This window comes from Somniosus microcephalus, unplaced genomic scaffold, assembly GCF_052327205.1.
Source record: "Somniosus microcephalus isolate GS21.2 unplaced genomic scaffold, FLI_Smic_1.0 unresolved_chr1, whole genome shotgun sequence".
In the NCBI taxonomy this organism is placed as follows: Eukaryota; Metazoa; Chordata; class Chondrichthyes; order Squaliformes; family Somniosidae; genus Somniosus; species Somniosus microcephalus.
The window spans coordinates 23,871,913-23,894,933 of NW_028225179.1; positions in this window are offsets into that span (position 1 = coordinate 23,871,913).

Here is a 23,021-nt window from a genome sequence, read left to right on the forward strand (position 1 = left end):
GTGTCTGTTTAAAAGTGATGTGCTGTCAGGCCAGGATCATTCTGTCTCTGCTTAAAGGTGATGTTCTGTCAGGCCAGGATCATTCTGTTTCAATTTAAAAGGGATGTGCTGGCATTCCTAGATCATTCTTTATCTGTTTAAAGGGGATGTTTACTTTAAATGCATCATACAACCTCCTTTCTGTTTAAACAAGAAAAGATGTAGTATGGTGCATATCAGGCGAATTGTTCAAGGCAAAATCAAACCAAATATACTAAGTTGAGAGGGGATGTGAAGATACAAATAAGAATGGCAAAGGGAGTATGAGAGTAGAATGGCGTGAAACATAAAATGGAACCCAAAAATCTACTACTGGCATGTAAACAGTAAGCGGGTAGTAAGAGGCGGGGTGCGGCCTATTAGAGACAAGGAAGGCTTGCCATAATTTTCCAATCTTCCATAGATGCGGGGGAGGTGCTTGAGGACTTGAAAGTGGCAATTGTGACACCATTTTTCAAGAAAGGGTTTAAGGATGATCCAATAACTACAGGCCGGTCAGTTTAACATCAGTGGTGGGTAAAGATTTAGAAACAATAATCAAGGAAAAAACTTGACGGGCACTTGGAGAAGTTTAAGCTGATTAAGTAGCGCCAACACAGATGTGTAAAATGCAGAACATGCTTGACTAATGTAATTGAATGTTTTGATGAAGTAACAGAGAGGATTGATGAAGGGAATGCAATGGATGTTGTCTACATGGGTTTTCGGAAGGCGTTTGACAAAGTACCACATAAAAGGCTGGTTAACAAAATTGAGGCCCATGGAATAGGTGGGTCAGTGGCAGCTTGGATAATGAATTGGCTTAAGGACAGAAAACAGAGAGTTGTGGTAAATGGCTGTACTTCAGATTGGAGGATGGTAGACAGTGGTGTTCCCCAAGGGTCAGTGCTGGGGCCACTGCCTTTTCTTATATATATAAATGACCTGTATATTGGAATACAGAGTAGAGTTTCTAAATTCGCAGATGACACCAAACTTGGGGGTGTGGCAAACAGTGATGATGATGCCAATCGACTACAACAGGACATAAAAAGGCTAACAGAACGGCCAGACAAGTTGCAGATGGGAATGGGGACAGGGTCACTGGCAAAGCTCGGAAGCTAAGCAGAGTCAGGCCTGGTTAGTACCTGGAGGAGTGACTGTCAGGGAACACCAGGTGCAGAAGGTCACGGAAGGAGCCCCAAGGAGGGGCGGTTGGTGAGAAGGTCACGGAAGGAGCCCCGGGAGGGGCAGCTGGTGAGCAGGCCCGGGCGTTGGGCTGAAGATTGTCGGACAGGAGGAAATGTGGAAATGGAATGGTGGCGCGCACAGACGCAGTGGCTTTGCTTCTCCCAGGGTGGTGCTATTTACGTTTAATGTTACTTGTACTGGACTCATGGGAGCTTGCAAGATCACATTTCGTTGTTCATGTACTTGTGCATTGTACAATGACAATAAAGTTGAATTATTATTATTATTATTTGGCAGAACGAACAGGGAGAGGGAATATACACTGAAAGGCACAGTTATAAATAGTGTGCAGGGACAGAGGGACCTGGGAGTTAATGTGCATAGGGCCCTGAAGGTGGCAGGACATATTGGGAGAGTGGTTAACAAAGCATTTGTGATCTTGGGCTTCATATATAGAGGTATTGAATACAAAAGTAGAGAAGTTATGCTGAGCCTTTATGGAGCGCTGGCTAGGCCACAACTGGAGTATTGCGTCTCATCTGGTCACCACACTTTAAGAAGGATGTGAAGGCCCTTGAGAGGGTGCGAAGGAGATTTACCAGAATGCTTCCGGGGATGGGGGAATCTTAGCTACAAGGGCAGGTTGGAGAAGCTGGATTTGTTTTCATTAGAGCAAAGGAGGTTGATGAGTGATTTGATAGAGGTGTACAAGATAATGATGGGTTTCGATAGGCGAGACCGGGAACGTCTTTTCCCTCTAGTTAATGGTACAAGGACTAGGGGACTTAAGAGTATAGGCAAGAGATACAGGGGAGTGTGAAGAAGCAAAATTACGCACTGGTGATCACCTGCAATTCACTGCCGTTGGAAGTGGTGGAATCAGAGACACTGAATGTTTTCAAGGGGAGTCTGGATAGGCATTTGAGGGAAATAAACTTGCAGAAATACGGCGATAGTGCGAGGGAATGGTACTGACTTGATTGCACTACAGAGAACCGGCACTGGCTCGATGGGCCGAATTACCTCCGTCTGTGCGATTATGACCCTATGATTAAATCGGGTGAGTGCACACTCACGGATCATCAATTGTATAAGTCTTTTTAACAGGAATGCGAATTTAGCTGTGATGACTCTTGTGGTGTATGTGCCTTTAAGAGTAATTGTGGTGTATGTGCCTATAAGAGCCCCAGGTGTGCGTAATGCCGGTAATTGCCACTTGGGCTATATAAGCCTGTGTATTGTGTATATCCTTTAGAACCCCCCCCAGACTTGCTTAGTAAATACCTATGATCCAACTCCTGTCTTCAGTGTCTTTATCTACACACGGACACTACAGTGGCGACGAAGTGGAAACGGACTTACCTGCAATTCGGCAGCACCTCAAGGACATCGATTCCTCCAGCATCCAGAAGACTCAAGGAAGTGAGGGAAGCTGTGGTTTCACCAGCTGGCCAAGCTGGAGGCAGGTACTGCGCTAATCCTTCCTGGGCATCAGGCTGGAGCTCCAGCGGCGGGCTCTACAGCTGAGACAGGCAGCGAAATCGGAGGCAAGCAATAACGGACTGGGAGGGTGCACTTGAGAGACGGCCGGCGCGGCAAGCAGGTCAGCGTTTAGACCTCCGTCGGGAACAAGTCTCCTACAGCGAATAAACGGAAACCACAGTAAAACAGCATTGTTATCGGTAGCAGCGGCGGGAAAGTGCGGGAAGCGCCATATCTTTTCTGAAATGCCTAAATCTGGTAATATTGAGGCTTTTGATGGCGAAATAGAAGATTGGACCACATACGTGGAAAGAGTAGAGGTTTATTGCACAGCAAATGGAATAACAGATGAAAAAAAAGCTTCAGTACTTCTTATCTTAATGGGCGTGAAGGCATTCGGGCTGTTACGAAATTTATTCACTCCAGCCAAACCAAAGGACAAGACTTTTAAAGAAATTGTTGATACCCTGCAGGAGCATTTAAACCCAACACCGCTGTTGATAGCGGAACGATTCAAGTTCTTCAAGAGAAATCAGCACAAGAATGAAAGTAACGCTGATTACCTAACCGAATTAAGAAAGCTATCAAAGTACTGCCAATTCGGAGCAGGACTATCGTATTATCTTCGAGACAAATTTGTTTGCAGTCTCTTAAGTGAAGGAACACAAAAAAGACTGCTTTCTGAAAAAGATTTAACATTGGACAAAGCTTTCAATATGGCTGTATCATACGAAGCAGCAGCAAAAGGAGCTGCAGAGATACAACAAGAGAAACAGGACTTCGGCACCCATAAAATGACACAGGAGTTCGGAAGATGTTATCGCTGCGGCAGATCCACCCATAACCAGAGGGACTGCTGGTTCAAGGGCAAAGCATGCAGGCAATGTGGTAAGATTGGACACATTGCACGGGTATGCCAATCTGGACAAAATAAATCCACTGACAGAAAACAAAAAAATCAATAAAGAAAAGTACAGGAAGGTACAAATGATGACGGACAATAGCTCCGAAGACCAGAATAGCGATAGCGACTCCGGAAACAAGAGACTAAGCTGTCTCAAATTACATAATGTACTTGCCACAGAGGATTACCAAACCATTTGGGTTACCCTCACAATAGCAGGGTCCCCAGTTAAAATGGAGCTAGATACAGGATCAGCTCTAACCGTAATAAATCGACGAGATTACGAGAGGCTATTTTCGCATATACCTCTAAAAGACACATACATTATCTTAAAAACATATACGGGGCAGAAAGTCTACCCCAAAGGAAAAATAAGGGTGCCTGTGGTATACAACGGCAAAGAAATACAAAAGTTGTATTTATACATTCTACAAGATGCTGGTCCACCGTTGTTGGGATGTGAATGGATAAGGAAGATACATTTAGACTGGCACTCCATTCAGGCACTGACGGTGACCAGTAAGGAAAAAAACAATGATGACATCATATCTGAACGATTAAAAGACATCTTGGCCAACGCCAAAGAAGTGTTTCAAGAGAAACTAGGAACCTTGAAAGGCATCACCGCCTCAATAAAAGTGGAAGATACAGCAATTCCAAATTTTTTTAAGGCAAGACCGGTGCCATACGCAATACGTCCGGCAGTCGAGGCAGAGCTGAAGAATTTGGAAAAGGCAGGCGTATTATCCAAAATAGATTGGAGCGAATGGGCAACACCCATCGTTCCAGTCATGAAAAAAACATTGAAAAATAACTCTGAGGAACAGAAAAAAATTCGCATCTGTGGGGAATTTAAGGTGACTGTAAACCCGGTCCTTCACACGGTACAGTATCCTCTTCCGAGGATAGAAGATATTTTCGCCTCACTATCCGGAGGGAAACGTTTCACAAAAATTGACTTGGCACAGGCATATCTACAGATGGAGGTTGAGGAGACCTCTAAAAAGTATCTCAAAATAAACACACACAAAGGCCTGTACCAGTACAATCGACTGGTTTTTGGAATAGCATCAGCTCCAGCTATCTGGCAAAGAGCTATGGAGCAAGTCCTGCAAGGGATTCCGGGGACTCAATGCTACCTAGACGACATCCTTATAACAGGAGAAAACGACAATGAGCACCTTGCCAATTTGGAGCAGGTGCTCACTAGGCTGAAAGAACGGGGCCTACGAGCAAATCGCCCCAAGTGCGAATTTTTCCAAAATCAGATATCATATTGAGGCCACATAATTAATAAGGAAGGGTTGCATAAGTCACCTGAAAAAATTGAAGCAGCTTTAAAAGCCCCAGCACCTGAAAATGTTTCACAATTAAGGTCATTCCTGTGATTAATAAATTACTATCATAAATTTTTACCGAACTTATCAACTATTCTACACCCTCTTAATGATCTTCTACAGACAGGACTGATTTGGAAATGGAACGAAGACTGTAAACGTGCCTTCCATAAATGTAAAGACTTAATCACAACCGAGAAAATTTTGGCTCATTACAACCCATCACTACCAATCAGACTGGCGTGCGATGCATCCCCTTATGGCATAGGAGCGGTATTGTCCCATTGATTCCCTGATGGCTCGGAACGGCCGATAACTTTTGCGTCACGCTCATTGAGCTCAGCTGAGCGTAACTATGCCCAGATAGACAGGGAAGCACTCAGCTTGGTATGGGGAGTGAAGAAATTCAACCATTACCTACACGGACAAAAATTTACCTTGCTGACTGACCATCAACCCCTCATCTCCATATTCAACCCTAAAAAAGGTGTCCCCATTATGACGGCACAAAGACTACAGAGGTGGTCCCTTTTTCTAGGGGCACACCAATACAACATTGAATACAAAGGTTCAAAACAGCATGGGAATGCTGACGGTTTATCATGCCTACCGTTGCCAACGATAGAAGAGGCACCTACAGTTGACGCAGTAGAGATATTCCACTCTACCATAGTGGAATGTCTACCGGTGACAAATTCTGCCATTGAAAGGGAGACAAGAAATGACCCTACTCTCTCACGGGTCTACGATTTAACAGTGAAGGGAAGGCCAGCACATGGCGAACCACTGTTGCCAGCATTCTCGCAAAGAAGAGAACAGCTGTCAGTGTGCCGAGGAATCTTGATGTGTGGATCCAGAGTGGTGATTCCACCCAAACTCCAGGATAAAGTGCTAAAGGAGCTTCACGAGGGGCATCTGGGTGGAGCGAAAATGAAGAACCTAGCTAGGGCGTTTGTATGGTGGCCAGGTATCGATGGAGACATCGAAGACATGACCAAGAGCTGCCTAGGATGCCAGAAGGTCCAAAATGCTCCGCCACAGGCCCCTCTACATCCATGGGAGTGGCCCTCATCTCCCTGGCAAAGGGTGCACATCGACTTTGCTGGTCCATTTATGGACTCAATGTTCTTAATCGCCATTGATGCACACTCCAAGTGGCCGGAGGTAAGAAAGATGTCCTCCACCACCACGGAAAAAACAATCACAGTATTAAGGACCATATTTGCCAGGAATGGGCTGCCGGAGCAGATATGTTCTGATAATGGACCGCAATTTGTGTCCGAAGAATTCAGAAAGTTCTTAAAGAACAATGGGTTAAAGCACTATACGTCCGCCCCATACCATCCCGCCACCAATGGATTGGCTGAAAGGTTAGTCCAGACCTTCAAGAAGGCCATCAAGGCCATGGGTAATGAAGACATAAAACTTCAGCACAAGGTGGATAACTTCTTATTTGCATATACGAATGCAACGCATATGGTTACTAACCAGACTCCCGCCATGATGTTCTACAATAGAAACCTAAGATGCCGGCTGGATTTGGTCAAGCCCAACATCCGAAGGGACGTGGAGAACAGGCAGTTTCAGGGCATGAATGAAAGGCCAACTAGGGCCTTCCAAATAGGCCAACCGGTTTTGGCCCGGGACTACCGTACCGAGAAATGGCAGCCTGGAACTATCTGCACACGATTAGGACCACTGATGTATACCGTGGACATCGGAGACAGCATAATAAGGCGCCATGCTGAACAAATCATCAAGTCATCCGAAAAGGGACAACCTACACCACCACTCTATACATCTAACGATGAAGTAGAGATACCCATATCTACCTCCGATCCGGTGATACCAGAGCCCGATGAACCCGAAACTGGCCTTCAAGCCGAACCAGCCTTGCCAGAAGAACCTACTACACCACCAGAAACTACTACACCCCCGAGGCATTATCCGGACCGAGCCAGGAAGCCTCCTGAGAGACTAACTTATAATTAATTAATACAGCAATGTATATTATTTTGCATATAACATGTAATTAATAATTACTTAAAATATGATGTACTAGTTAGCTAGAAGGGGAGGAATTGTGGTGTATGTGCCTTTAAGAGCAATTATGGTGCATGTGCCTTTAAGAGCCCCAGGTGTGCGTAATGCCGGTAATTGCCACTTGGGCTATATAAGCCTGTGCATTGTGTAGATCCTTCAGAAACCCCCCCCAGACTTGCTTAGTAAATACCTATGAACCAACTCCTGTCTTCAGTGTCTTTATCTACACACGGACACTACAGAGCTAGATACAGGGTCAGCTCTAACCGTAATAAATCGACGAGATTACGAGAGGCTATTTTTGCATATACCTCTAAAAGACACATCCATTATCTTAAAAACATATACGGGGCAGAAAGTCTACCCCAAAGGAAAAATAAGTGTGCCTGTGGTATACAACGGCAAAGAAATACAAAAGTTGTATTTATACATTCTACAAGATGGTGGTCCACCGTTGTTGGGACGTGAATGGATAAGGAAGATACGTTTAGACTGGCACTCCATTCAGGCACTGACGGTGACCAGTAAGGAAAAAAACAATGATGACATTATACCTGAACGATTAAAAGACATCTTGGCCAACGCCAAAGAAATGTTTCAAGAGAAACTAGGAACCTTGAAAGGCATCACCGCCTCAATAAAAGTGGACGATGCAGCAATTCCCAAATTTTTTAAGGCAAGACCGGTGCCATACGCAATACGTCCGGCAGTCGAGGCAGAGCTGGAGAATTTGGAAAAGGCAGGTGTATTATCCAAAATAGATTGGAGCGAATGGGCAACACCCATCGTTCCAGTCATGAAAAAAGCATTGAAAAATAACTCTGAGGAACAGAGAAAAATTCGCATCTGTGGGGAATTTAAGGTGACTGTAAACCCGATCCTTCACACGGTACAGTATCCTCTTGAGAGGATAGAAGATATTTTCGCCTCACTATCCGGAGGGAAACGTTTCACAAAAATTGACTTGGCACAGGCATATCTACAGATGGAGGTTGAGGAGACCTCTAAAAAGTATCTCACAATAAACACACACAAAGGCCTGTACCAGTACAATCGACTGGTTTTTGGAGTAGCATCAGCTCCAGCTATCTGGCAAAGAGCTATGGAGCAAGTCCCGCAAGGGATTCCAGGGACTCAATGCTACCTGGACGACATCCTTATAACAGGAGAAAACGACAACGAGCACCTTGCCAATTTGGAGCAGGTGCTCACTAGGCTGAAAGAACGGGGCCTACGAGCAAATCGCCCCAAGTGCGAATTTTTCCAAAATCAGTTTTCACATTGTGGTCACATAATTAATAAGGAAGGGTTGCATAAGTCACCTGAAAAAATTGAAGCAGTTATAAAAGCCCCAGCACCTGAAAATGTTTCACAATTAAGGTCATTCCTGGGATTAATAAATTATTATCATAAATTTTTACCGAACTTATCAACTATTCCACACCCTCTTAATGATCTTCTACAGACAGGACTGATTTGGAAATGGAACGAAGACTGTAAACGTGCCTTCCATAAATGTAAAGACTTAATCACATCCGAGAAAGTTTTGGCTCATTACCACCCATCACTACCAATCAGACTGGCGTGCGATGCATCCCCTTACGGCATAGGAGCAGTATTATCCCATAAATTCCCTGATGGCTCAGAACGGCCGATAGCTTTTGCGTCACGCTCATTAAACTCAGCTGAGCGTAACTATGCCCAAATAGACAGGAAAGCACTCAGCCTGGTATGGGGAGTGAAAAAATTCAACCAATACCTACACGGACAAAAATTTACCTTGCTGACTGACCATCAACCCCTCATCTCCATATTCAACCCTAAAAAAGGTGTCCCCATTATGACGGCACAAAGACTACAGAGGTGGTCCCTTTTTCTAGGGGCACACCAATAAAACATTGAATACAAAGTGTCAAAACAGCATGGGAATGCTGACGGTTTATCGCGCCTACAGTTGCCAATGATGGAAGAGGCACCTACAGTGGACCCAGTAGAGATATTCCACTCTACCATAGTGGAATGTCTACCGGTGACAAATTCTGCCATTGAAAGGGAGACAAGAAATGACCCTACTCTCTCACGGGTCTACGATTTAACAGTGAAGGGATGGCCAGCACATGGCGAACCACTGTTGCCAGCATTTTCGCAAAGAAGAGAACAGCTGTCAGTGTGCCGAGGAACCTTGATGTGTGGATCCAGAGTGGTGATTCCACCCAAACTCCAGGATAAAGTGCTAAAGGTGTGAGGGTGCCGGTTAGTTCTCCTAGTAACCCCTAGGTGGCACCTTCATGAGTGGTTACCCCTCTCTTTTCATTGGACACAAATAAAAAAGAAACAATTTCACAAATAAGGTGACAACAACCCAATTACCCTTTTAAATAACCCTCCACCAATCAAATTAAAATTTGGTTGTCCCGATTAACAATGCACTCCAGTCCCCGCGGCGCCCACCGGTCACGAAAGAGCTCGAGCGTGCCGGCGGACACCGCGTGCTCCATCTCCAGGGCCACCCGGGCGCGAACATGGCCACGGAAGAGGGGGAGGCAATCCGGTCGGACGACCCCCTCGCTCGCCCGCTGCCAGGACCAATTGATGGCTTTCTTGGCCAGGCCCAGGAGCAGGCCCACGAGGAGGTCCTCCGACCCGCCCGCTCCCCTCCGCACGGGGTGACCGTAGATCAGGAGCGTGGGACTGAAGTGCAACCAAAATTTGAGGAGCAGCCCCCTCAAAAAATGGAAGAGGGGCTGCAACCTCTCACACCCCGTGTAGACGTGAAAGACGGACTCCTCCAGACCGCAAAACAAACAGGCGGTCTGGGAGTCCGTAAACCTATTTAAAAATCTATTGCACGGAACTGCTCTGTGCAACACCCTCCAGGCCAAATCCCCGATAGAACAAGGGAGGACTCCCGCATAGAGAGCCCCCCATTGGGGACCTCCGCCTCCGTCCGGAGGTAAAACGGCACGCCACAGCGTGTCCGGACGGCAGGCGAAGATGGCAAAGTGGAAGGTGTGCAAGAGCAGCCCGTACAGGAAACCCCTCCGCGCAGAATGAAAAAGCACGGAGGGTATTTCCTCGAGACGGCTCAAGTTGTGAGGCGCCGATCCCCGAGGGGAGTCTCGGGGAAAGGCGCCGATAAGGAATTCCATCCGAACGGGAGTAAGCTCGGATGGGATCTCCCCACGTGCCCGAGCCGCCTCGACGCACCTCGTGGCGCCGGGGGGCAGCATCGCTTTCACCGCCCCGATGGCATTGACCGCGAGCCGGACGTCGTCCCATGACATGCGCCTCGCCAGCTCCTCTGGCGCCATCCAGCCCGCTCCTCCGCCATCGAGTAGGTCCCCGACTCTAGTCACCCCGGCAGGCACAGCCCTGCGTTCCGCCAGCCACCCGAACTCGCGGACGTGGAGGTGCGGATTCCTGAACAGCGGCTCCCGGAGGACAGCCGCCGCTCCTGACGGGGGAGAGCTCCGCCTGGAGGCGACGTGATTCCAAACCCATAGTAGTTCCTGGTAAAAGACAGGCAGCTCCCGCAGGCTCTCACGCCTGTCGCTCCCCTCCAAAAACAGGAGCTGCGTGTCGTAATTGAGGCCGTGCAGCTGGCGGAAAAAATACGTCGCCAGCGCACACCATCTTGGAGGATTCTCGACGTACAGGTATCTCTGCAGCGTCCGAAGACGGAAAGTCGCAATCTGGGTGCGGAGGCACACCAACGCCTGACTGCCCTCCCTAAGCGGGAGACTCAGAACCGCGGCAGCGACCCAGTGCATCCTGTTGTTCCAGAAGAAGTCGACGAGCTTCTTCTGTATCCTGGCGACAAACGCAGGGGGGGGGGTCAGAGTAACCAACCGGTACCACAACATGGCGGCCACCAGTTGGTTTATGACCAACGCCCGACCCCTGTAGGACAACACTCGGAGCAATCCTGTCCAGCGTCCTAAGCGAGCGGTGACTTTGGCCTCCAGCTCGTGCCAGTTCGCCGGCCAGGCGTCCTCGGCCGGGCTGAGGTAGACTCCCAAGTAGAGGAGGTGCGTAGTACTCCAGGCAAAGGGCCTGAACTCCTCCGGCAGAGAGTCCACCTGCCACTGACCCACCAGGAGTCCGGAACATTTCCCCCAGTTGATCCTGGCGGAGGATGCGTCGGAGTAAATCTGCTGGCATTCCCGCATCCTCCGCAAGTCAACGGGATCCGTGACCACGAGGAGCACGTCATCGGCGTAAGCCGAGAGGACCACCTCCACGCCCGGCCCTTGCAGAGCCAATCCCGTCAACCTCTTCCGCAAGAGGCGCAGGAAAGGCTCCATGCAAATGGCATATAACTGGCCGGACATGGGGCATCCCTGACGCACCCCCCTCCCGAAGCGAAGGGGCGCCGTCAAGGACCCGTTAACTTTAATCAGACACTCCGCGGCAGCGTACAGAAGTCGGATCCGGGCGACGAAATGCGTCCCGAACCCGAAAGCGCGCAGAGTCCCGAAAAGATACTCGTGATCCACCCTGTCGAACGCCTTCTCCTGATCCAGGGAAAGGAAGGCGACCGACAGACCAGCCCTCTGGGAATGGTGGACCAGGTCCCGGACCAGATGGATATTATCGTGAATGGTCCGGCCCGGGACCGTGTAGGACTGGTCGGGATGGATCATGCGGGCCAGCACGGTGCCAAGGCGAACAGACATGGCCCTGGCAAAGATTTTATAATCCGTGCTGAGGAGGGAGACCGGGCGCCAGTTCTTAAGGAGGCGGAGATCACCCCTCTTAGGCAGCAGGACGATCACCGCCCTGCGCCACGAGAGGGGCATCTCCCCGGTCGCCAAACATTCCCCCAGGACCCGCACGTAGTCACCCCCCAGGACGCCCCAGAACGCCCTGTGGAACTCCACGGTCAGCCCGTCCAGCCCCGGGGACTTCCCCCTAGAGAGCTGGCGGAGGGCGCCGGACAGCTCCTCCAAACTCAGAGGAGCGTCCAATTTTTCGGCGCCCTCCAGGCCGACCTTCGGCAGGTCCTCCCACAAAACTCCGCGCGCGTCCTCGCTGGATGGATCTGGAGAGAACAGAGCCCCGTAATAGGCGCGGGTCTCCGCGCGGATTCCCTCCGGATCCGAGACCGGAGATCCGTCGTCGGCCAGCAGCTCCAAAAGCTGCTTACGGACCCCCCGTCTTTTTTCCAGCGAGTAGAAGAAGGGGGAGCCGCGGTCCAGGTCCCGCAGGAACTGGATCCGCGACCTCACGTACGCGCCTCGGGACCCGACGAGCTGCAGGTCCTTCAGCGCGCCCCTCTTCTCTTCGTACGCCAGCCGCAGGGCCGTGTCCTCGGCGACTTGACCGAGACGGGACTCCAGGTCGAGCACCTCCTTCTCCAACTGCCCGACCCTGGCCTCCCGCCTCTTGGTCGACCCCTTCGCGTACTCCTGACAGAAGAGACGGATGTGAGCCTTGCCCACATCCCACCATAGCCTCAAGGAGGGGAAGCCCCCCTGCTTCCTTCTCCAGCCGGCCCAGAACCAACCGAACGAATCCCGGAACCGCGCGTCCTCCAGCAGCAGGTTGTTAAAGTGCCAGTACGCGGACTGCCCCCCGGCGCGCGGCGGCACGAGCTCCGCCCACACCAGGTGGTGGTCCGTGCACGGCACCGGCCGCACGGAAGCCGTCGGAACGCAGGAGACGTACGCCCGGGAAATGTAGAGGCGGTCGATCCTGGAAGCTCCTCCCCCAGACCTCACAAAAGTGAAGGCGCTGGAGTCGGGATGGAGATTACGCCAGACGTCCACCAAGTCGAGGGACCCGACCAGGTCCCTCAACTTCCCCACCGACGCCGGGCTCGGCTGGGTACCCGTGCGGTCCCTCGCCTCGAGGGTACAATTAAAATCCCCCCCGAGGACGACGCACTCGCCCGCGTCGATGGAGCCCAAAAGAGTGGACACTACTTCAAAGAAGCGCGCTTGCTGCGCACCGGCCCCGGGGGCATACACATTCACTAGATAGAACGGCACGCCCCCCAGGCGAACAGTGACCTGGAGCAAGCGGCCCGGCACGAGCTCCTTGACCCCCAAGATCTCCGGCTGAAAATGCGGGGCCAACAAGATAGCCACCCCACTGGAAACATTGGAGAGGTGACTCATGTTGACCCCTCCTTGCCACTCCAGGAGCCACGTGGCCTCGTCTCCCGGAACGGTGTGGGTTTCTTGCAGGAAGCACACCGCATACTTCCCGTCCCGAAGGACCGAAAAGTTATTAAATCTGCGGCTAGCCTCCCTGCTGCCGTTGACGTTGAGGCTGGCTATGGTTATCTTCATTTCAGAAGCACAACCAACCCCTACTTAAACCTAACGGGGGAAGGGAGGGCGGCCGCTAGCCGACCGCCACTCCCTTAGCAGCCCGGTGAGGAATGCCCGGAACCGACACAGCTCGGACGGGCTCACGCCCGCGTCCGCACCCATGGTCTTGTAGGCGACGCGGGCCGACCCGATGAGCAGCGCCAGCCCCGACCATCTGTCGAGGGCCTGCTGGGTCCTGCGGCGACCCTGGCTCGTGGCCACAAATTCCCGGAGCTCCCTGATGGGAATGAGAACGAGGGGGGTCCCGGCGAGGGGCGCGAGGTCATCCATCGCCTCGTCGGCGACGGACTCTAAGTCCACCTCCGCCCCCACCACCGAGTCCCCGTCCTCCTCCGGGGGGTCGCCACCGGCGGCCGAACCGTCCACCACGCAATGCGCATCGGGCGGCCCGGCCGCGACAGCCGGCCCCGCCTCCGCCCGGATCCCACCCCCAGGATCGGTAGCGGAGGATTCCCCCCCGGGCTCCTCTAGGGGGGCCGGGCCAGCAGGCGGCGGTGGTTCGGAGACCCCCTCCGCCCCAGGCGCCGGAACGACCGGAGAGGCCGGAGAGATCGGAGAATACAAAAACCGGGCTTCCTCCAAGTCGCCCGGCGCCGGAGACACAGACCGAGGGCCCTCCTCTGCGACGCCACCGGCCTCTGACCCAGCAGACGGGGTGAATTTTTGACACACCTCGACGAGGTCGAGCAGCACCTGGGAAAAATCCGGGTCGCTCTGGGCGGGCTCGTCCTCAGACGACCTGCCCGACCCGGTCCCCTGGCCGCCCGACCCGTCGAGGGGCAATGCCACCAGTACTGGATGAATACCCGCCGCGGGTTGTTCCGCGACCCACCCCACGGGCAGGGTCTCGTCCCCATCCCCGGGAGGCACGAGCTGGGCAGACGCTTCTGCCTCAGCCTCCTCAGGGACAGGCGACCCCTGCCGTTCGCCCGTAATGGTGTTAGCGGTGGGGTGCGGCGCAGCGCCCGCGGCGGGTGACGACTCCTCCTGACCGGAGGGACCTTCCTCCTCCCGGTCCTCCTCCTCATCCAGGGGGTCGCGCCTTCTTTTTAGCGTGGAGGGGTAAAGGGAGGCCTCCATTTCTTCAGGGGCCTCCCCTGCTCCTTCTGGAGGAGCGAGTTCTTTGGGTCCCCCGGGCCCGAGCCCGGCCGCGGGTTCTGGCATTACCGCCTCGGCGGTCGCGGCCACAGGCTCGGCCTCGAGGGCCCCCCCCCCTCCGCACTCCGCGATTAGCGCGGCGACGCTCTCCGGCGTCAGGGGCTCCATGTTGTGGGGGACGCCCTCCGCGGGGGGACCCACCCCACGGTTTCGCGTCTTGTCCCGCGCCTTCTTTCGGACGGGACCTCCCTCCTCCCACCCGCCGGAGGCCAGGATGGCATCGACCTCCGACGACGACCGCGCCCCGGTAGCGTTGGATCGAGCGGGGGCGCGGCTAGACCCGGAGAGAGGAGCGGCGGCGGCGCCAGCCTTGGCCACGGCAGATGACTTGGCGGCCTTGGAGGCGGGGCAGTATTTGCGCACGTGCCCCACCTCCCTACTGGCGTGGCACCGCACGCCGTCCGTCGTCCAGAAGACGCGGTACGAGGTCCCCCCGTGGAGGACCGTGAAAACCCCGTCCGTCTCCCCCTCCCGCGCCAGCTGGATGAAGGCCTGGCGCCGGAAGGAGAAGACATGGCGAAGGCTGCTCTCCCGGAGTCCGAGCGGGATCGGGGAAATCCCCGACCTCACCTCCCCGAGTTGGTGTAGGTGGGGGAGGAGGAGCTCACAGGTGATAAAGGGCGGGACGTTTGATAAAACTACCCTCTGCGCGGTGGCCTCCAGCGGGTCCACCGGCAGGAAAGTCCCGCCCACGGTGAGCCCCTGAGCGATGGCCAGGGCCACCGCCCGCTCGGACTCCAGGAAAAAGACAGCCTTCCCATACATTTTTGAGGCGGCGACTATGGCCGGAGGGCCGACAACCCCGGCCATAGCCTTTACGCACGCCTCAATAGTCATGTTGGGGTGGGTGTAGCTCTTCACCCCAAGTTTTTCAGTCAGCAATCGGAACGGCGACGGGGTAGCAGCGGAAGCGGGAGCGGCCGCAGCTTTGGCCGCCACTGCCGCATAACTTCTCGCCGGCCCCGTCGCCGCCGCAGATGTAGATGCCATCGTGGGGTGGATTTTAAAAAAAGAGCTACACACACCCCAAAAGTCACAGGCCCGAAGGTGTTAAAAATGGCCTCGGTGTAACAAGGTCTTTCCTGAGCAGAGGGAGCGTAAATGTACTGGGCCACCTCTCCCCTTGATGGTATGAATTGGGAGGGGGCCCTTTCTTCCCTCTGCTCAATTGGGAAATTAATAAGGGAGGTGCCTATCGGAGAGGCAGAGAGAGGACAAAGAGAGAGAGAGAGGGGGGTGGGAAGGAGGGGGGGGGCCGCAAGGGCAGGGTCCCCACTCGACGATGATAGGCGGTGGGTGGGTGTCGGCAGGGTGTACTCCCCCGATGGTCAAAGCAAAGTCTTTTCTGGTGGTCTTCGGGCAGGGGGAGAAGATGTCTTCGCCTGGGCAGACTGGAGACAGCCCAGGTTCAGCCCACACCAGGTCTTTTTGATGAGGGAAGCAGCTTCACCTGGGCAGGCTCCAGCCAACCCAGGCCAGGCTTTCGAACCGTCTTCTTTTCCTCCCCCCGCCTAGAATGCAAAAGTCTTTAGGGGGAATACACAGGGACACCCACCTGCAGATGTTGGAGTTGCAGCTCCTCCCCTCCTTCCAAGTGGAGCTGTTTGTATCCTCTCTCCCTCTCCTGGGCTGGAGGCCGAATTGGGAGGCAGTGCTGGAAAAGGCCTCCTCCTCTGTCCTCCACTCCTTCCTCTCCAGGCACCTCTGTCGATGGGTTGGTGTGGGAAGGTTGTAGTGGTGGTGGCCTGGGGTCACTCCCAGGCCAAGGCAACCACACACTCTCTCCCCACAGTAGCAGCAGGAGCAGCTCAGCCACACAACCTGCTCCTCTGACTGCAAGGAACAGACTGAGCTTGTGTCAGGGTGCCGGTTAGTTCTCCTAGTAACACCTAGGTGGCACCTTCATGAGTGGTTACCCCTCTCTTTTCCTTGGACCCAAATAAAAAAGAAACAATTTCACAAATAAGGTGACAACAACCCAATTACCCTTTTAAATAACCCTGCACCAATCAAATTAAAATTTGGTTGTCCCGATTAACAATGCACTCCAGTCCCCGCGGCGCCCACCGGTCACGAAAGAGCTCGAGCGTGCCGGCGGACACCGCGTGCTCCATCTCTAGGGCCACCCGGGCGCGAACATGGCCACGGAAGAGGGGGAGGCAATCCGGTCGGACGACCCCCTCGCTCGCCCGCTGCCAGGACCAATTGATGGCTTTCTTGGCCAGGCCCAGGAGCAGGCCCACAAGGAGGTCCTCCGACCCGCCCGCCCCCCTCCGCACGGGGTGACCGTAGATCAGGAGCGTGGGACTGAAGTGCAACCAAAATTTGAGGAGCAGCCCCCTCAAAAAATGGAAGAGGGGCTGCAACCTCTCACACCCCGTGTAGACGTGAAAGACGGACTCCTCCAGACCGCAAAACAAATAGGCGGTCTGGGAGTCCGTAAACCTATTTAAAAATCTATTGCACGGAACTGCTCTGTGCAACACCCTCCAGGCCAAATCCCCGATAGAACAAGGGAGGACTCCCGCATAGAGAGCCCCCCATTGGGGACCTCCGCCTCCGTCCGGAGGTAAAACGGCACGCCACGGCGTGTCCGGACGGCAGGCGAAGATGGCAAAGTGGAAGGTGTGCAAGAGCAGCCCGTACAGGAAACCCCTCCGCGCAGAATGAAAAAGCACGGAGGGTATTTCCTCGAGACGGCTCAAGTTGTGAGGCGCCGATCTCCGAGGGGAGTCTCGGGGAAAGGCGCCGATAAGGAATTCCATCCGAACGGGAGTAAGCTCGGACGGGATCTCCCCACGTGCCCGAGCCGCCTCGACGCACCTCGTGGCGCCGGGGGGCAGCATCGCTTTCACCGCCCCGATGGCATTGACCGCGAGCCGGACGTCGTCCCACGACATGCACCTCGCCAGCTCCTCTGGCGCCATCCAGCCCGCTCCTCCGCCATCGAGTAGGTCCCCGACTCTAGTCACCCTGGCAGGCACAGCCCTCCGTTCCGCCAGCCACCCGAACTCGCGGACGTGGAGGTGCGGATTCCTGAACAGCGGCTCCCGGAGGACAGCCGCCGCTCCTGACGGGGGAGAGCTCCGCCTGGAGGCGACGTGATTCCAAACCCATAGTAGTTCCTGGTAAAAGACAGGCAGCTCCCGCAGGCTCTCACGCCTGCCGCTCCCCTCCAAAAACAGGAGCTGCGTGTCGTAATTGAGGCCGTGCAGCTGGCGGAAAAAATACGTCGCCAGCGCACACCATCTTGGAGGATTCTCGACGTACAGGTATCTCTGCAGCGTCCGAAGACGGAAAGTCGCAATCTGGGTGCGGAGGCACACCAACGCCTGACCGCCCTCCCTAAGCGGGAGACTCAGAACCGCGGCAGCGACCCAGTGCATCCTGTTGTTCCAGAAGAAGTCGACGAGCTTCTTCTGTATCCTGGCGACAAACGCAGGGGGGGGGGTCAGAGTAACCAACCGGTACCACAACATGGCGGCCACCAGTTGGTTTATGACCAACGCCCGACCCCTGTAGGACAACACTCGGAGCAATCCTGTCCAGCGTCCTAAGCGAGCGGTGACTTTGGCCTCCAGCTCGTGCCAGTTCGCCGGCCAGGCGTCCTCGGCCGGGCTGAGGTGGACTCCCAAGTAGAGGAGGTGCGTAGTACTCCAGGCGAAGGGCCTGAACTCCTCCGGCAGAGAGTCCACCTGCCACTGACCCACCAGGAGTCCGGAACATTTCCCCCAGTTGATCCTGGCGGAGGATGCGTCCGAGTAAATCTGCTGGCATTCCCGCATCCTCCGCAAGTCAACGGGATCCGTGACCACGAGGAGCACGTCATCGGCGTAAGCCGAGAGGACCACCTCCACGCCCGGCCCTTGCAGAGCCAATCCCTCCAACCTCTTCCGCAAGAGGCGCAGGAAAGGCTCCCCGCAAATGGCGTATAACTGGCCGGACATGGGGCATCCCTGACGCACCCCCCTCCCGAAGCGAAGGGGCGCCGTCAAGGACCCGTTAACTTTAATCAGACACTCCGCGGCAGCGTACAGAAGTCGGATCCGGGCGACGAAATGCGTCCCGAACCCGAAAGCGCGCAGAGTCCCGAAAAGATACTCGTGATCCACCCTGTCGAACGCCTTCTCCTGATCCAGGGAAAGGAAGGCGACCGACAGACCAGCCCTCTGGGAATGGTGGACCAGGTCCCGGACCAGATGGATATTATCGTGAATGGTCCGGCCCGGGACCGTGTAGGACTGGTCGGGATGGATCATGCGGGCCAGCACGGTGCCAAGGCGAACAGACATGGCCCTGGCAAAGATTTTATAATCCGTGCTGAGGAGGGAGACCGGGCGCCAGTTCTTAAGGAGGCGGAGATCACCCCTCTTAGGCAGCAGGACGATCACCGCCCTGCGCCACGAGAGGGGCATCTCCCCGGTCGCCAAACATTCCCCCAGGACCCGCACGTAGTCGCCCCCCAGGACGCCCCAGAACGCCCTGTGGAACTCCACGGTCAGCCCGTCCAGCCCCGGGGACTTCCCCCTAGAGAGCTGGCGGAGGGCGCCGGACAGCTCCTCCAAACTCAGAGGAGCGTCCAATTTTTCGGCGCCCTCCAGGCCGACCTTCGGCAGGTCCTCCCACAAAACTCCGCGCGCGTCCTCGCTGGACGGATCCGGAGAGAACAGAGCCCCGTAATAGGCGCGGGTCTCCACGCGGATTCCCTCCGGATCCGAGACCGGAGATCCGTCGTCGGCCAGCAGCTCCAAAAGCTGCTTACGGACCCCCCGTCTTTTTTCCAGCGAGTAGAAGAAGGGGGAGCCACGGTCCAGGTCCCGCAGGAACTGGATCCGCGACCTCACGTACGCGCCTCGGGACCCGACGAGCTGCAGGTCCTTCAGCGCGCCCCTCTTCTCTTCGTACGCCAGCCGCAGGGCCGGGTCCTCGGCGACTTGACCGAGACGGGGCTCCAGGTCGAGCACCTCCTTCTCCAACTGCCCGACCCTGGCCTCCCGCCTCTTGGTCGACCCCTTCGCGTACTCCTGACAGAAGAGACGGATGTGAGCCTTGCCCACATCCCACCATAGCCTCAAGGAGGGGAAGCCCCCCTGCTTCCTTCTCCAGCCGGCCCAGAACTGACCGAACGAATCCCGGAACCGCGCGTCCTCCAGCAGCAGGCTGTTAAAGTGCCAGTACGCGGACCGCCACACGGCGCGCGGCGGCACGAGCTCCGCCCACACCAGGTGGTGGTCCGTGCACGGCACCGGCCGCACGGAAGCCGTCGGAACGCAGGAGACGTATGCCCGGGAAATGTAGAGGCGGTCGATCCTGGACGCTCCTCCCCCAGACCTCACAAAAGTGAAGGCGCTGGAGTCGGGATGGAGATTACGCCAGACGTCCACCAAGTCGAGGGACCCGACCAGGTCCCTCAACTTCCCCACCGACGCCGGGCTCGGCTGGGTACCCGTGCGGTCCCTCGCCTCGAGGGTACAATTAAAATCCCCCCCGAGGACGACGCACTCGCCCGCGTCGATGGAGCCCAAAAGAGTGGACACTACTTCAAAGAAGCGCGCTTGCTGCGCACCGGCCCCGGGGGCATACACATTCACTAGATGGAACGGCACGCCCCCCAGGCGAACAGTGACCTGGAGCAAGCGGCCCGGCACGAGCTCCTTGACCCCCAAGATCTCCGGCTGAAAATGCGGGGCCAACAAGATAGCCACCCCACTGGAAACATTGGAGAGGTGACTCATGTTGACCCCTCCTTGCCACTCCAGGAGCCACGTGGCCTCGTCTCCCGGAACGGTGTGGGTTTCTTGCAGGAAGCACACCGCATACTTCCCGTCCCGAAGGACCGAAAAGTTATTAAATCTGCGGCTAGCCTCCCTGCTGCCGTTGACGTTGAGGCTGGCTATGGTTATCTTCATTTCAGAAGCACAACCAACCCCTACTTAAACCTAACGGGGGAAGGGAGGGCGGCCGCTAGCCGACCGCCACTCCCTTAGCAGCCCGGTGAGGAATGCCCGGAACCGACACAGCTCAGACGGGCTCACGCCCGCGTCCGCACCCATGGTCTTGTAGGCGACGCGGGCCGACCCGATGAGCAGCGCCAGCCCCGACCATCTGTCGAGGGCCTGCTGGGTCCTGCGGCGACCCTGGCTCGTGGCCACAAATTCCCGGAGCTCCCTGATGGGAATGAGAACGAGGGGGGTCCCGGCGAGGGGCGCGAGGTCATCCATCGCCTCGTCGGCGACGGACTCTAAGTCCACCTCCGACCCCACCACCGAGTCCCCGTCCTCCTCCGGGGGGTCGCCACCGGCGGCCGAACCGTCCACCACGCAATGCGCATCGGGCGGCCCGGCCGCGACAGCCGGCCCCGCCTCCGCCCGGATCCCACCCCCAGGATCGGTAGCGGAGGATTCCCCCCCGGGCTCCTCTAGGGGGGCCGGGCCAGCAGGCGGCGGCGGTTCGGAGACCCCCTCCGCCCCAGGCGCCGGAACGACCGGAGAGGCCGGAGAGATCGGAGAATACAAAAACCGGGCTTCCTCCAAGTCGCCCGGCGCCGGAGACACAGACCGAGGGCCCTCCTCTGCGACGCCACCGGCCTCTGACCCAGCAGACGGGGTGAATTTTTGACACACCTCGACGAGGTCGAGCAGCACCTGGGAAAAATCCGGGTCGCTCTGGGCGGGCTCGTCCTCAGACGTCCCGCCCGACCCGGTCCCCTGGCCGCCCGACCCGTCGAGGGGCAATGCCACCAGTACTGGATGAGTACCCGCCGCGGGTTGTTCCGCGACCCCCCCCACGGGCAGGGTCTCGTCCCCATCCCCGGGAGGCACGAGCTGGGCAGACGCTTCTGCCTCAGCCTCCTCAGGGACAGGCGACCCCTGCCGTTCGCCCGTAATGGTGTTAGCGGTGGGGTGGGGCGCAGCGCCCGCGGCGGGCGACGACTCCCCCTGACCGGAGGGACCTTCCTCCTCCCGGTCCTCCTCCTCATCCAGGGGGTCGCGCCTTCTTTTAAGCGCGGAGGGGTAAAGGGAGGCCTCCATTTCTTCAGGGGCCTCCCCTGCTCCTTCTGGAGGAGCGAGTTCTTTGGGTCCCCCGGGCCCGAGCCCGGCCGCGGGTTCTGGCATTACCGCCTCGGCGGTCGCGGCCACAGGCTCGGCCACGAGGGCCCCCCCCCCTCCACACTCCGCGATCAGCGCGGCGACGCTCTCCGGCGTCAGGGGCTCCATGTTGTGGGGGACGCCCTCCGCGGGGGGACCCACCCCACGGTTTCGCGTCTTGTCCCGCGCCTTCTTTCGGACGGGACCTCCCTCCTCCCCCCCGCCGGAGGCCAGGATGGCATCGACCTCCGACGACGACCGCGCCCCGGTAGCGTTGGATCGAGCGGGGGCGCGGCTAGACCCGGAGAGAGGAGCGGCGGCGGCGCCAGCCTTGGCCATGGCAGATGACTTGGCGGCCTTGGAGGCGGGGCAGTTTTTGCGCACGTGCCCCACCTCCCTACAGGCGTGGCACCGCACGCCGTCCGTCGTCCAGAAGACGCGGTACGAGGTCCCCCCGTGGAGGACCGTGAAAGCCCCGTCCGTCTCCTCCTCCCGCGCCAGCTGGATAAAGGCCTGGCGCCGGAAGGAGAAGACATGGCGAAGGCTGCTCTCCCGGAGTCCGAGCGGGATCGGGGAAATCCCCGACCTCACCTCCCCGAGTTGGCGTAGGTGGGGGAGGAGGAGCTCACAGGTGATATAGGGTGGGACGTTCGACAAAACCACCCTCTGCGCGGTGGCCTCCAGCGGGTCCACCGGCAGGAAAGTCCCGCCCACGGTGAGCCCCTGAGCGATGGCCAGGGCCACCGCCCGCTCGGACTCCAGGAAAAAGACAGCCTTCCCATACATTTTTGAGGCGGCGACTATGGCCGGAGGGCCGACAACCCCGGCCATAGCCTTTACGCACGCCTCAATAGTCATGTTGGGGTGGGTGTAGCTCTTCACCCCAAGTTTTTCCGTCAGCAATCGGAACGGCGACGGGGCAGCAGCGGAAGCGGGAGCGGCCGCAGCTTTGGCCACCACCGCCGCATAAGTTCTCGCCGGCCCCGTCGCCGCCGCAGATGTAGATGCCATCGTGGGGTGGATTTTAAAAAAGAGCTACACACACCCCAAATGTCACAGGCCCGAAGGTGTTAAAAATGGCCTCGGTGTGCCAAGGTCTTTCCTGAGCAGAGGGAGCGTAAATATACTGGGCCACCTCTCCCCTTGATGGTATGAATTGGGAGGGGGCCCTTTCTTCCCTCTGCTCAATTGGGAAATTAATAAGGGAGGTGCCTATCGGAGAGGCAGAGAGAGGACAAAGAGAGAGAGAGAGGGGGGTGGGAAGGAGGGGGGGGCCGCAAAGGCAGGGTCCCCACTCGACGATGATAGGCGGTGGGTGGGTGTCGGCAGGGTGTACTCCCCCGATGGTCAAAGCAAAGTCTTTTCTGGTGGTCTTCGGGCAGGGGGAGAAGATGTCTTCGCCTGGGCAGACTGGAGACAGTCCAGGTTCAGCCCACACCAGGTCTTTTTGATGAGGGAAGCAGCT